Source organism: Myodes glareolus, chromosome 6 (assembly GCF_982192425.1).
Source record: "Myodes glareolus chromosome 6, mMyoGla1.1, whole genome shotgun sequence".
Lineage (NCBI taxonomy): Eukaryota > Metazoa > Chordata > Mammalia > Rodentia > Cricetidae > Myodes > Myodes glareolus.
Window position 1 is genome coordinate 15,981,529 of NC_142031.1, and position 13,991 is coordinate 15,995,519.

Genomic DNA, 13,991 nt, shown 5'->3' on the forward strand with positions numbered 1-13,991 from the left:
CCCACTGTACCCTGAGATACTGAGAACAATCTCACCAGTATCCGACCACCACTTAAGTGAATGAAAGGGTCTGAGAAAGCATGCTGGAAAATGTCCTTTTCTGAGACCTTTGTGTGGGAGGTTGGAGGTGCTTAGACTATGACTCCTAGCTTGGTAGTCATTAGGGACCTGGCAGAAGTAGCATGGGTGCAGGTGAGTATATGACTGTCTCATTCCTGGGCAGACCATTGATTAAGACCTACCTGGACCTCAACATATCTGACATGTCAGGTGCCACCTTGAGAATTACCTCCACAGGTCAGCGCCAGCATGGCTTCCTCTTGTACTGCCCCTCAGGGCACTGAAACAGTACACTTGGCTTGTTCAACAGAATTCATAAACTGCCCTGTTCTGATCCCGTTTTGCCTGGGCTGCTTGGGAAAATGTGTGCTCCTAGACCACACTGATGCAGGTTGAGAGCTTTTGGCTGAAGAGGATGGAGACTGGTCCAGCTGCTTCGCGGATTCTGGCTCTGCAGATGGAAACACTCTGCACCTTATCTGAAGCTGCTCTGATCAGCCCGTGGTAGAGTGATTTATGTATGCTGTTGTATTCAGTTCTGTCTTAGGGTTTCTATTGCTGTGAAGAGACCACGGCAACTCTTATAAAGGAAAACATTTAATTGTTGTGGCCCGCATACAATTTCAGAGGTTTAGCCCATTATCATCATGGCGGGGAGCATGGCAGCTGGAGTACAGTGGCTTGCAGGCAGATATGGTGCTGGCTACATCTCCATCAGAAGGCAACAGTAAGTGGTCTGTTTCAATGAGCGTGGCTCAAGCGTATAATGAGACCTCAAAGCCCGCTTCCACAGTGACACACTTCCTCCAACAAAGCCACACCTCCTAATAGTGCCACTCCCCATGAATTTATGGAAGCCAATTACATTCAATCTACAAGTTTATTCACCCATCCAAACATCTGAGAATCCATCCTACTGACTCCCTGGGTCTTAGTCATCAGAGAAATGCAAATCAAAACAACTCTGAGATTCCATCTTACACCTTAAGAACAGCCAAGATCAAAAACACTGATGACAACTTATGCTGGAGAGGTTGTGGGGAAATGGGAACACTTCTGCATTGCTGGTGGGAGTGCAAATTGGTACAGCCCCTTTGGATGTTAGTGTGGCGGTTTCTCAGAAAATTAGGAAGCAACCTTCCTCAAGACCCAGTAATACCACTTTTGGGTATATATCCAAAGGATACTCGATCGTATCACAAGGACATGTGCTCAGCTATGTTCATTGTAGCATTGTTTGTCATAGCCAGAACCTGGAAACAACCTAAATGCCCCTGGACTGAAGAATGGATAAGGAAAATGTGATACATTTACACAATGGAGCACTACACAGCAGAAAAAAGATAATGACATCTTGAATTTTGCAGGCAAATGGATGGAGCTAGAAAACATCATTTTGAGTGAGGTAATCCAGACCCAGAAAGACAATTATCACATGTACTCACTCATAAGTGGTTTTTAAACATAAAGCAAAGAAAACCAGCCCACAATTCACAATCCCAGAGAACCTAAACAATAATGAGGACCCTAAGAGAGACATACATAGATCCTAGAAGTAGAAAAAGACAAGATCTCCTGAGTAAATTGGGAGCATGGGGACCTTGGGAGAGGGTTGAAGGGGAGGGGAAAGACAGGGAGGGGAGCAGAGAAAAAATGTAGAGCTCAGCAAAAAAACAAAAAACAAAAAACAAAAAAAACAACCGAGGACCCTTTTTGCCAAAGACTTCCCATATAGGGATGAAAGCAGACACCATAACAATGACTCAGGAGAACATTTGGAGGTGCAACTCGATTGGTGTGCTTGCCTTGCAAGTATGAAGCCCTAGGTTCCATCCCCAGCACCACTTTGGGATGGGGGGTGCATGTAGAGTAATCCCAGCACTTGGGCGGTGGAGGAGAATCAGGAGTTCAAGGTCAACCTGGGCTATAGTAGGCCCCGTCTCAAAAACAAAACCGCAAAGGATCCCAAACACAAAACCAAACTGGGACCTAAAGAAGATCTGAGCAGATGGCTCAGGGACTGAGAAGAATCAAGAGAAGCTTGTGCTGGAGACGGGTGGTAGATACGGAAACAGGGAAAGCAGCTGTAGCAAAGGACCAGTGCACATCAAGCCCTGAGTGGGACAGCCCTGCTCTTAGCACGGGGCTCACCTAGAATCCATAGCAAGTTTGGAGGAAGACTGGAAGCATTGCATCAGACCTGGTTCCCAGGTGAGGTCTAGAGAGGAAGCATGCTTAGTTCAGCTGGGCTGTGCGGTGGGCGTGTGCTGTTGTCTCTGCTGCGCTGTGTCCTGGGGGTGGGGTGGCAGGTAGCAGCGCTGCAGGAGAACTTGCACAGCATCTCCTCTGGTGCCTTTACCTGTTATCCTTGGAGACATCAGCTCAAAGGCATTAAAGGCTGATGGCTCTCAAAAATGCATCCACGTAAGCTCTTGCATATTTGAGAGCTGTGGGAGCCAGGGGGCTGGTCAAGTGAATTGGTGTAGTATTTACCAACCGTGTATGGTGCCCCTTTCCACGCACATCATCCTAGCTGAACCAGGCATTTAGAAACTGGCTTTGCCAAGAGGCACTGACTCCAAACTCGGGTTCACAGGCAACTGAAAGCCCAGCATCCCTGCTTTCACTAGGTGTCTCTTTCTTTACTCTGGCTCAGACTCTGGCTTGACTGCATGGGGCAGTCAATTTCTATGGCATGTTTGTCTGCCCAAACCTGTTTCATCTCTCTTCAAGACTAAAAGCACAAAAATCCATTGTCTAAACCTGCAGTCACCTTGGGTTTCAGGAAGAGCAAATCATGCAGGACACAGCACTCACAGGATGACCCTGTAGAGGCTGCAGCCTGGAGTCCATCATCCTGAAGAGACTAGATTGGACCTTTGGTGATGGCAGGAATTAGCAGATTAACATTCAGGATCAGGACTGAGGTTGTGCTGGGCAGGCCCACACCTTAACCCAGGAATGCTTACACATACTGCCTCCTGCCCTGATGATTCCTGTTTAAATCTCAGCACCCCACAAGATCAGCATGGGATCATTGAATCTCCACTTTATTTGTTCCTCTTTCCAGCCTGTTGTTTAATCTCCTCTCTGCACCTTGGCATTCTGTTGTTTGTTTGTTGTTTATTTTTGGCTTTTTGAGACAGGTTCCCTTGTAACCCTGACTAGCTTTAAACTCACTGTGTAACTGAGGATGACCTTGAACTCTTGACCCTTCTGCCTCCATCTTCTGAGTGATAGAAATGTGATCTCGCGATGGGAGGTGGTGGCATGAACCTTTAATTCCAGCACTTGAGAGGCAGAGGCAGGCAGATCTCTGTGAGTTCAAGGCCAGCTTTGTTTTACAGAGTTAGTTTAAGGACAGCCAGGGAAACCCTGTTTTGAAAAACCAGAAATAAAACAAACAAAAAAGAAAAGAAATGCAGTCTTGCTCTACCATATCCAATTTATGAGCCCAGGACTTCCTATATGCTGGGTAAGTACTCTGCCAACAGAGCTACTTTGCTTTTGGAGCTTTTAGAATGCTCCATCTCTTTAATTAGGGTACTGGAGATCCACCTGCCTATGCCTCCAAGTGCTGGGATTGAAGGCACGTGCCTCTACTGCCCAGCTCCCAGACACTCATTTAAACCTTAGAACTGCTCAGGAGGCTGGTGGATCTACTCCATCACAATTAGGGTCTTCAGTTGATGCAAGGCTTCTGTTGTTACATCTACTCATTTATTCAGCGACCTGTTGAGTGGAGCACTCGGTGCATTGCTTTTGTTAGGAGCAATGGCACAGAAAGGAACAGACTGGTCCACAATCAAAGACGGAAGCAGAGACAGGATGTAGACCCAAGGCTACCTACCATGAAAGGACCCAGATTACTGGGGTGAGGGGCACTAGGAAAGATCCAGACACAAGCTAGGTGGTTTGACAGGTTGGTATCCACTCCGGTTCAGAAAGGTGGGGCTTGGGATACATTTGAAATATGAGCTTCTGTGTTGAGGAAGCTGTGGCACAAAGGACAGATTTGTAACAAGCAATCCGTGGGCATGTCCTGGGAACCCTGTGAATGTGGAGAGGTGTCCCAGCCTTGGCTGGGTGATTCTGAGAGGGGCCAGACCCATAAACGCTCTGCAGAAATGAGGTTTGTTACAACAGAAGGTCACCAGACGATGGCTGGCCTTGAGGTGGGAAGGTATTAAAGAGGAACAAGGCATTCAAGTCAACTTAGCATACCACACCGTAAAGCAGTAGGGAGGCTTTACCGTCAACCCAGAGAGGAGCTTTTTAACAGGCTTAAAGGGAGATGAGGGAGAGAGCCACCTTGGTGGCTGGAGATCCTGTCGGTGTGGGTGCTGTCAGAGAAATTCCACACACAAAGGGCATGTGTGACTTTCCCAAGTTTTCAGGGGCTGGCAGGAAGCTTTTTGTGGCACAGGTTAGTCAGGAATAGCCTACATGACCTTAGAATGGAGGCACAAGCTGCAGGTAGGACCATAAACTATGCTGTCAGAACTACAGCATAGATTGGCTTAACTGTCACAGGGAGACCTGTGGTGGCATGAGTCCTGATTGATTTCTTCAGGCTGTGAGATCTGGCCTCTTAGAGTGATAGCTGTCTTCAAAGGACAAGCCTGTGATCTAGCAGTACCAAGCCTTCAATGCCAGGGGCTCGTGGACCATAGAGAAGTGCTGAGAATTTGTGGGGAACCAAGAAATGACACAGTAGAAATCAAAGAGGGTATTAGTAGCTAGGACGAAGACGGTGGAGAATGGGGGTGTCTGTCTGCCACTTGACCATAGCTAGTTCTCTCTTCAGCATCCTGGGCAGAAAGAATATGCTTTAAGGAAGTATCGAGCCTTCTGGCTCCAACTGCAAAGGGCCACAAAGCAGCGGATGAATGTCATGATGTCATAATTAGGCTCGTTAATTAACTCAGGAATTCCATTTGTGACTTATAATCACTTATTCAGCAAGTTATTTAATGGGGCACTTTGTGTTAGGGGCATGGTAGGAATAAAAGCAAAATCAATCCAGATGCTCACATCAAAATTGGAGAGAAAAGCCATGAAATATCCACATACCTCCCCCCCTTAAAGCCGTGATGTAGCCCCTTGTTTCATTTGCCCGTTTATCCATCCATCCCTTCATCTATTCTGGAGCTTTCTATCCATCAGTGATAGACCCATCCATCTATCCACCCTCCACCCTGCTCCTACCCAGGCAAGAATCTGTGCACACACTATTGTGGGAATCTGAACAAAGAGATAGGGTGTATGTGGATATTTCATAGCTTTCTCAGGAAAGCAAACTTTAATCACATTGGTAGTCTCAGTTGAAAAAAAAAAAAACATGAGGGACTGATAATCATAAAACGAGGCCTGACCTTAAGGTGGGATTTGAAAGAAGCCCAGATGTGAAGGGAGGGAGGCTGATCTGGGATGTAGCAAAGTGTCTTCATTAGGGTTTTTATTGCTGTGAAGAGACACAATGACCACAGCAACTCTTACAAAGGAAAACATTTAATTGTGGTGGCTTGCTTAAAGTTCAGAGGTTTAGTCCATTATTATCATGGTACATGGTGGCATGCAGGCAGACATGGTGCCAGAGAGGTAGCTCAGAGTTCTAGATCATGCAGTCAGCAGGAAGTGGTCTGTCTCACTGAGTGTAGCTTGAGTAAAGAAGATCTCAAAGCCCACCACTTTTTCCAACAAGACTGCTACTCCAACAAGGCTGTACCTCTTACTAGCCACTCCCTTTGGGAGACATTCCACTCACTGGCACCAAAAAGTTTTTAGCAGTATCATGATTCAAAGTGCACTCAGTCCAATTTCAAAAGTCATAGTCTATCACAGTCTCAACAATGTCTAAAAGTCCAAAGTTCAAAGTCCCTTCTGAGACTCAAGGCAGTCTCTTAACGGTAATCCCCTATAAAATCAAAATCAAAAAGCAGATCACCATACTTATAACATACAATGGCATAGTGTAGAATGAGGTTACTAGTGTGTTTTCAGCCACCTAGACTCCTAAAATAACCACACAGAAACTGTATTTATTAAATCACTGCTTGGCCAATTAAGTGTATTGCTAGCTAGCTCTTACATCTAGAATTAGCCCATCTCCATTATTTTATATTTTACCACGAGGCTCATGGCCTGCTGGTAAATATCAGCATATCTATCTCTGACCACAGCTCCATAGCTTCCCCCTGACTCTGCCTTCCTTCTCCCAGCATTCAGTTTAGTTTTTCCCACCTAACTCTGTTCTACCCTATCAGGCCAAGCCAGTTTTTTATATTCATTAATGGTAATCACGGCATACAGAGGGGACTCCCACATCACTTTCCCTTTTCTGTTTAAATAAAAAGGAAGGTTTTTTAACTTTAGCGTAGTAAAATTACATATAGCAAAAACAGTTATCAAGCAAGAATTACAGTTACAATATTTATATCTACTTCCTATCTATTCTTCAACTCCATCAAAGACTCCAGAAGGATATAATATTACCTAAGTAAACAGGAAGTACATTGTAAGCAACTTCCAAAAACTCTAGAAATGACAGAGACATCTCGTTGCCTGGACAGTCACCCAAAGTTCTTCTGTACTGTTGGGGCATCCATCTTCAGCCTACAGGTTCATAGTATCCAACAGACTTTTCCATGAAGCAGGAAATTTCAAATATAGTTCTGCCTATATTGGCAGTTTGCCAGTCACTTTCTTCTGTATTCTGCAGAATGTCTAGCAGACTCTTTAATGAAGTAGGAACCCTGAAGGATCATCTCACCTTTAGGCAAGTTCAACAGTCATTTTCCATGGGTTTTGCATGTCCAGTTCACACAGCATACCATCAAGCAGTCCAGGAAAGAGCAGTTTCTTGCCCAAATGGCTAGCAAACTCCATAAGGAGTTTCTTTAATGCCTGGCATCCTCTTGAAGTATATTGGTGCTGCCAGGAACAAATGTGTCTCATTGTCATGAAAAATCTTAAGTTCTTAAACATTTTAAATATTCTGTAGTCTTTGAAAGGTTTGAGGAATACCTATGTAACTGAAATATATCTCTATAGATCTAGAAAACCTAACTAACATCACTATGAGCTTGACTATTATAGATGATTATCTATTAATCTATATTTATTAATTATACATTACATTTTTAAATAAGCTGCACAAATACAATACCCTAATCAAGAAGAGAAATATACATATGGTACGGGAGAATTGTCTGTAATCTATCAATCATATTTTAAATAAATGCTGATTGGCCAGGCAGGAAGTATAGGTGGGTCAACCAGACAGGAAGTAGAGGCGGGGCAATGAGAACAGGAGAAGGCTAGGAAGCCCATTCCTCCATTCCTGCCCAGACCACAGAGAATCAAGATGTAACCTGCCCTGCTGGAAAAGGTACTGAGCCACATGCTAACACAGACAAGAATTATAGGTTACCGTAAGATGTAAGAATTAGTTAATAAGAAGACTGAGCTAATGGACCAATCAGTTTATAATCTTATGGAGTCCTGTATGATTTTCTTTGGGACTTGCTGGCTATGGGGTACTGGGCAGGACAGATACCCCAACAAGCCGGCCCTTCATGTTACATACATATAACAAAATTTCCTTAAATTTGTATCATAAACTGAGATCCATACCAATGCTAATCTCTAAAGCATATCCCCTTTAAATGTAAACAAACATTTATAAACAATATTTGGAAATATGGGTGTAGTTCTTTCCAAACTGCTTCCTGTTGTTTATTAGGCGAAGTAATTTTTTGAGGGGTGTTCAAAGTGACTTTTCAGGGAGTTTGGTCGATCAAACTACATTAGTCTGGAAGGGTTCCACAAGTTTTCATCTTCTGTGGAAACAAAAGAAGAAACTTTTCCAAAACAATATATCCTTAGAACCAAATTTTGAAAACAAGATACCTTTAAAGTATATATGTTGGTTACTTAGCTTTTTCACAGTCAAAAAATTCAAAGAAAATACAATAATATACATAATTCAGACTGTCTGAATTTTCCGTCTTTACATGGCTTTTTAAAATTCCTTTTAATCTATGACTATCTCTTTATTTTTTTTAAATATTTATTTATTTATTATGAATACAATATTCTGTCTGTGTGTATGTCTGCATGCCAGACCTCATTACAGATGGTTGTGAGCCACCATGTGGTTGCTGGGAATTGAACTCAGGACCTTTGGAAGAGCAGGCAATGCTCTTAACCACTGAGCCACCTCTCCAGCCCTGACTATCTCTTTAAAGACTTGATCTTCTTTGTTAAACCATTTACTTCTTTTTATAACTGTCTATATTCTTTTTCTTCTCTCTCCCAAGCCTACATACATTTATCCAACACTGTGAGCTATTTAGAGGTCTTTTCCATCTGAATTTGTCTTTTTTGTGTATTTATAATTATTTTCTGACCAGGACTAAGCACTTCTTAAAAACCTAAGCAGCAGCCTTGCTAAGGCAAGCAAGGCTGTGCCTGCTTGCTCTGCCCAGTCCAGCATGGCGGAGTTGTTTGCTGCCTCTGAGAGCCATGCTCATAGCCCCATTTTTAGGCACACAGCCAGTCTATGTTGCCAATAAGCAAGTTATAGCACTCTGTTCACAAACCCTAGTTAAATGCTTGGCCTCCTGAAAGAGCCAGAGGTCTTACTGACAGCATGGCCCAGAAAGCTGAAATTTCAAAACTGCACAGCTTTTTTTTCTGCTACTGCTAAATCAGGAAAACCTCTCTTAAAGGAGCTATGGCATTAAGCTGTGCTTAACTCTTTTTTTTCTTTTGCCTAGAATTTCTTCCCAAACTCTCTCAGGTTTTAAGTATATTTTAGTTGGCCATGTTGGCATCAGTTTGTTGTAGGAGGCTGCTAGTGTGTTCCTGGCCACCTTCTGCTTGTTTATTTCCTGGCTACCCAGACTCCTGAAATAACCACACAGAAACTGTATTAATTAAATCACTACTTGGACAATTACTTAAGCATATTACTAGCTAGCTCTTACATCTAGAATTAACCCATCTTCATTTATATTTTACCACGAGGCTTGTGGCCTACCAGCAAGGTTCTAGTATGTCTGTCTCTGGCAGCAGCTCCATGGCTTCCCCCTGACTCTGCCTTCCTTCTTCCAGCATTCAGTTTAGTTTTCCCCACCTAGCTCTGTTCTACCCTATCAGGTCAAGCCAGTTTTCTTTATTCATTAATGGTAATCACAGCATACAGAGGAAATCCCACATCAGCATTGAATGTACATTACCATTCCAAAACATAGGAAAGGGAGCATAGTGAGGAAATACTGGACCAAAGCAAGAACAAAAACCAGCTGGGCAAACTCCAAATTCTGCATATCCATGTCTGATGTCAAAGCACTCTTTTAACCTCCAACTACTTTTAGCTCTGTTGACTGCAACACACTTCTTTTTGTTGAACTGATTCTACTCTCTGTTAGCAGTTTTCTTTAATAGGTATCCCACAGCTCTGGCATCTCCAACATCTTGGGGTCTCCAAGGCAAACCAGGCTTCAACTTCATGGTTCCACACAATGGCTTCTTTAGGTCTCCATTCAGGGATACCTCTGATACATGCCTGGTCCCAGTGACTTTCCTTAGTCACAGAGGCAAATTCCATAGACTCTTTCTTCTATACTTATAACCAGAATCACATTGCCAAAGCTCCCAAGTTCTGCTGCTTGCTGGGGCTGGAACATGCCCCTTCATTCAGTTACATCATTACCAGCTTTTTGTTTCTGATACTTACCTTCACTACTTAAGCTTGGCTGTCTTTGAACCTGCTATGCAGAATAGGCTGACCTCAAACTCAAGAGCCAGCCTCTGACTTCTGAGTGCTTTTCTTTAATTCCTTTTCATAAGTTGGAAATTTAGCTAGGTGGGATCTTGCCCTGAGGTTACCTTTCCCTTTGTTTCAATTCTTAATGTTTATCTCCTTGAAACACAGAATTTAACTCAGTTCTACTACCTGGTGCTCCTTTTCTCTTCAAATTTTACAGTTTCTTGTTCCTTTTCATTATAAATCTGTATAAGAGTGACCACAAAACAGAATCAATCCTAGACTGTTTTGAGATTTCCTTTGCCAGTTGAATTAATCCAGATCTCTTCATTTTCACCTCAGGCAGATGTGAGAGGCAAGATTACATTTTAAGTTTTAATTACTACCTAAGAGATCAATGAAACAAAAATGCCTCTGATCTGCAAGTCCTTTGCCCAAGGACAGATAGTTCATGAAATGCTAGAAACTATTGTTTATGGGAGATAACAAGTCACGTTTTCACTCCCTTAAACAAGTTTGTTTGACCCGTGGCACCAGATGTGCTTGATCACATGTGGATGGGAGGGTCACAGACTGGAGGTACTTCAGGATGTATGCTTGCCCTTGATTGGGTGTAGACTGGAGGTCCATCAGAATGTATGCTTGCCCCTGATTGGACCTGATGGGAAATGCAATGAATTATGGGTTTTCCTTATTAAGCTGCTACAAACTGTGATTCTGGGCCATTTCTGGGAACTTGGGTATGGACCTGGCCAGAACCTATCCACCTGGCCAGTAATTAATTAAAACTTACATCAAATCTGGCTTTAAACTCTGGTAATTGTCTTATTCTCAATCAATAGGATTAACATTTTTGGAGGCCCCAGCAAGATTCAGACCAGCCACAGAAATTCACTGCATAACTCTGGGGGCGAAGGGCTGCTTCAGGAGACACAATCTCTGAGCTGTTCCAAAGCTACCTTCAGTTTCCAGATTATTGAAATGAACTACCATGCCGAGAAACGCAGAAAGTATCTATGGTGGTTTCTTGGTTAGTCATAATCTAGTTTTGTTCTGTGGGATCACTATCTGGGATGTGGAGGAGGTTTCACAGAACCCCAATATTCTCCAATTTAGGGCATATAGCAAGATGTCTCCTATTCATCTGATTCTTGTTGGAAAGTTTTTGCTTGTTTTTCTCAAAAAATTTTGTCTTGTAAGTTTTGTCTATTTCTCAAAAAAGTTATGCATGCTTGTTTTGTTGAAAAGTTTTGCCTCTTCGCATTTTCTGGTGTGTTTGTGCAAACATGGAGTTGAGACAGAAATGGGTCAGATATTTTTTTCTGTTTCTGTGTGCCAGCTGCCAGTGACCACATGGTGGCATTTATGGCTGGACTCAGAATTTATCTCTGAGCTCTCTGGTCACTTGATTAAGGTTAGCAGGAGTTCAGTTGTCTTTTTGGTGTAGATAATGTTGAAATTGTTTTATTTTTTTTGAAAGTTGGCTCTAGAGTTGGATTATGACTCTCCCTTCACTAGACCCAAGCATGTTTAAAAGTTTCCTCTATGTCACTGTGTCAGTCTGAGCCACCTGACACAATGTCAGGGAAAAGAAAGCAAAGCAGAATAGCCAAAAAACTTAGATATGGCTTATGTGAATATTCTGTACCTTGAGATTTATAAGTTTATTTTGTTGGATATGGTTAAAAATATGTAAAACCTGAAAAGAAAAAGCTTAAAAATTAATAATACTGGGAGTTGATAATTAAAAATCTATGCATGAATAATTTTAAAGGAACAAATCTATGTATGGGAAATTTTAAAGGAACCATGCGCATGATTTTGGCTTGCCACCATCCTTAGGCAGCCCTTGCCATCTTTGCTAGGGTTGGAGAAAATAGGTGTCATGTGACTTTATCATCTTTGGGCAACCATATAGCTGGCAGCCATCTTTATAGGGTTAAAGAAGATGGATGTCATGTGGTTTTACCACTATCTTGAGTAAAGGTTGCCACACAGAGTGGGCCTACCAAGGAGACAACAACAGGTATCCAAGATATTTTGGATTAGGATGTATTTTTGTTTGATAATTCCTGTCCTGTCCTTAAAACAAGGGAGAAAGGACAGATAGAAGATAGGATTTAAAAGCAATGATTGCTTAATATGTATTAAAGCTGCACCTCCATGCTTTTATATGCAAGAACGTATCTTTTTCTGGCAGCTAAACTTTGTAATTTAAGAGCCACCCAGGAGATAATGGTGTTAAAGGTATAAAGGGATAACAGGGAACAGCTGAAGCTTGCAAACATGTATCAGGATTAGAGTTCTTAAAGAGAACCCAGTTGCAGTGGTGGACCTTAGCAGTTTTAGAATGTTAGTGCCATGGGATAGTCACCAGAAGCACCAGTCACTATGAAATGGAGCAGGCTGAAATCTAGGAGGCCAGCTAGGATATGCTGCCAAGGGTGGGGCCAAAGAGGTGACCCAAGCCCCTTGACAAAGTCCAAAGGACTGTGAATGAAGCCCACATTGGGTTTCGAATTATTTTCACTTTGGAGTTTGGTTTTGCCCTATGCAGATTGTTGTTATTCCCTGTTTTCTTCCTCTTGAAGTAAAAAGATAAGGTACGTTATTTTTGATATTGCAAGAACAAACAGTTGAGAGATTTTTACTGCTTTTTTAAAAGGAAATTTTAGACTTTTACAGGAAATTTCTAAAATCTGGATTTTTTAAGAGACAATTTTTAAAATATATAAATTTATAAGACTATGGGGACATTTTAAGTTTATAAAATGTTTTATATTATTAATATTTTAACTTAAATAAAAGGCTGAAAATTCAGGACACAGCTCTAAGTACTAAACTATACTAAACACCAGAAACTGAAATGTTCATTTTCTTGTGATGCAACAAGACACTGACTTAAGTAATGGGCTTGGAACAACTTCTCAACTTATAATTCAAGACCCTTTGGTGTTTGAAGACATTTTTACAGGGGTAGCCTAGGACCACCTGCCTATCAGATGTTTGCATTGAGATTTATAACAATGGCTAATTGCAGTTGTAAGATAGCAATGAGAATGATTTTATGGTTGTGTGGGGGGGTCACCACAACATGGTAAATTGTATTAAAGGGTTGAAGCACTGGGAGAGTTGAGAATCACTGGCTTAGAGAGTGTCTTTCCTTACTTAAGATCTACCTTAAGAATGTATATTTAGTCTCCTTATCTTTGCTAACTCTGCTAAGCTTGAGCTATTTTGATAGACTGAATCATATAAGAAACTGCTATCTTCTGTAATGGTGCACTGTAAAAGTATCAGGAAATTTCTCAGTCTCTCTGTGAACTGTGTCTACAAGTTGAAAGTTTTGTTTTGATACTAAAGGAACTTCAGTTCAAAAGTTGCTATCTTTTTAAGGCTCAAACTTAACAGAGATAAAGCTTGGGCATTCCTCACATTCCATACTTTTGTTAATACAGATATGCACGTTACCTTTAAAAGTTCTAATGTTTTCAGAACAAAAGGACCAGATATGAGTAAAGACAAGACAAGTAATCCAGCTTCAGAACACCTCATTTACAGTTTCCTCAAAAATCTACATCCAGAACAACATCAGAGCTGCTAGCTGAGAGGGTCCAGCCTCACAGACTCCTCCAGTCAAGGCTTTCCCATCACACAGAGACTAAACAAAGAATAATACAGCTATTTCCCCCAGGACTTGACATTATCCCAATTTCTGTTGCTCCCCAGAAAGCAGGAAGTAGTCTAGAGATCACAATCCCCACATTCCCAAGAGGTGGGGTAGATGGCTTCTGATCATTCAGTGGAAGTTTGTCATTGTTTGGGGGGTTGGTTGCAAATTGTTGTTTGTCCTAGTCAAGGAATAAACTAAACAAAACAGATTAGATTCAGGGATCTATTTTTTTTAAAGGGGGTATATAAAAGGGTAGATTATTGAATTTATTTTTAAAATAAAAATGATAAGAAAGTAGGTTTTGAATCTACTTTTTTTAACTTATTTTTTTTAGATTTATTTATTTATTATGTATACAACATTCTGCCTCCATGTATGCCTGCACACCAGAGGAGGGCGCCAGATATCATTACAGATGGTTGTGAGCCACCATGTGGTTACTGGGAATTGAACTTAGGACCTTTGGAAGAGCAGCCAGTAACCTTA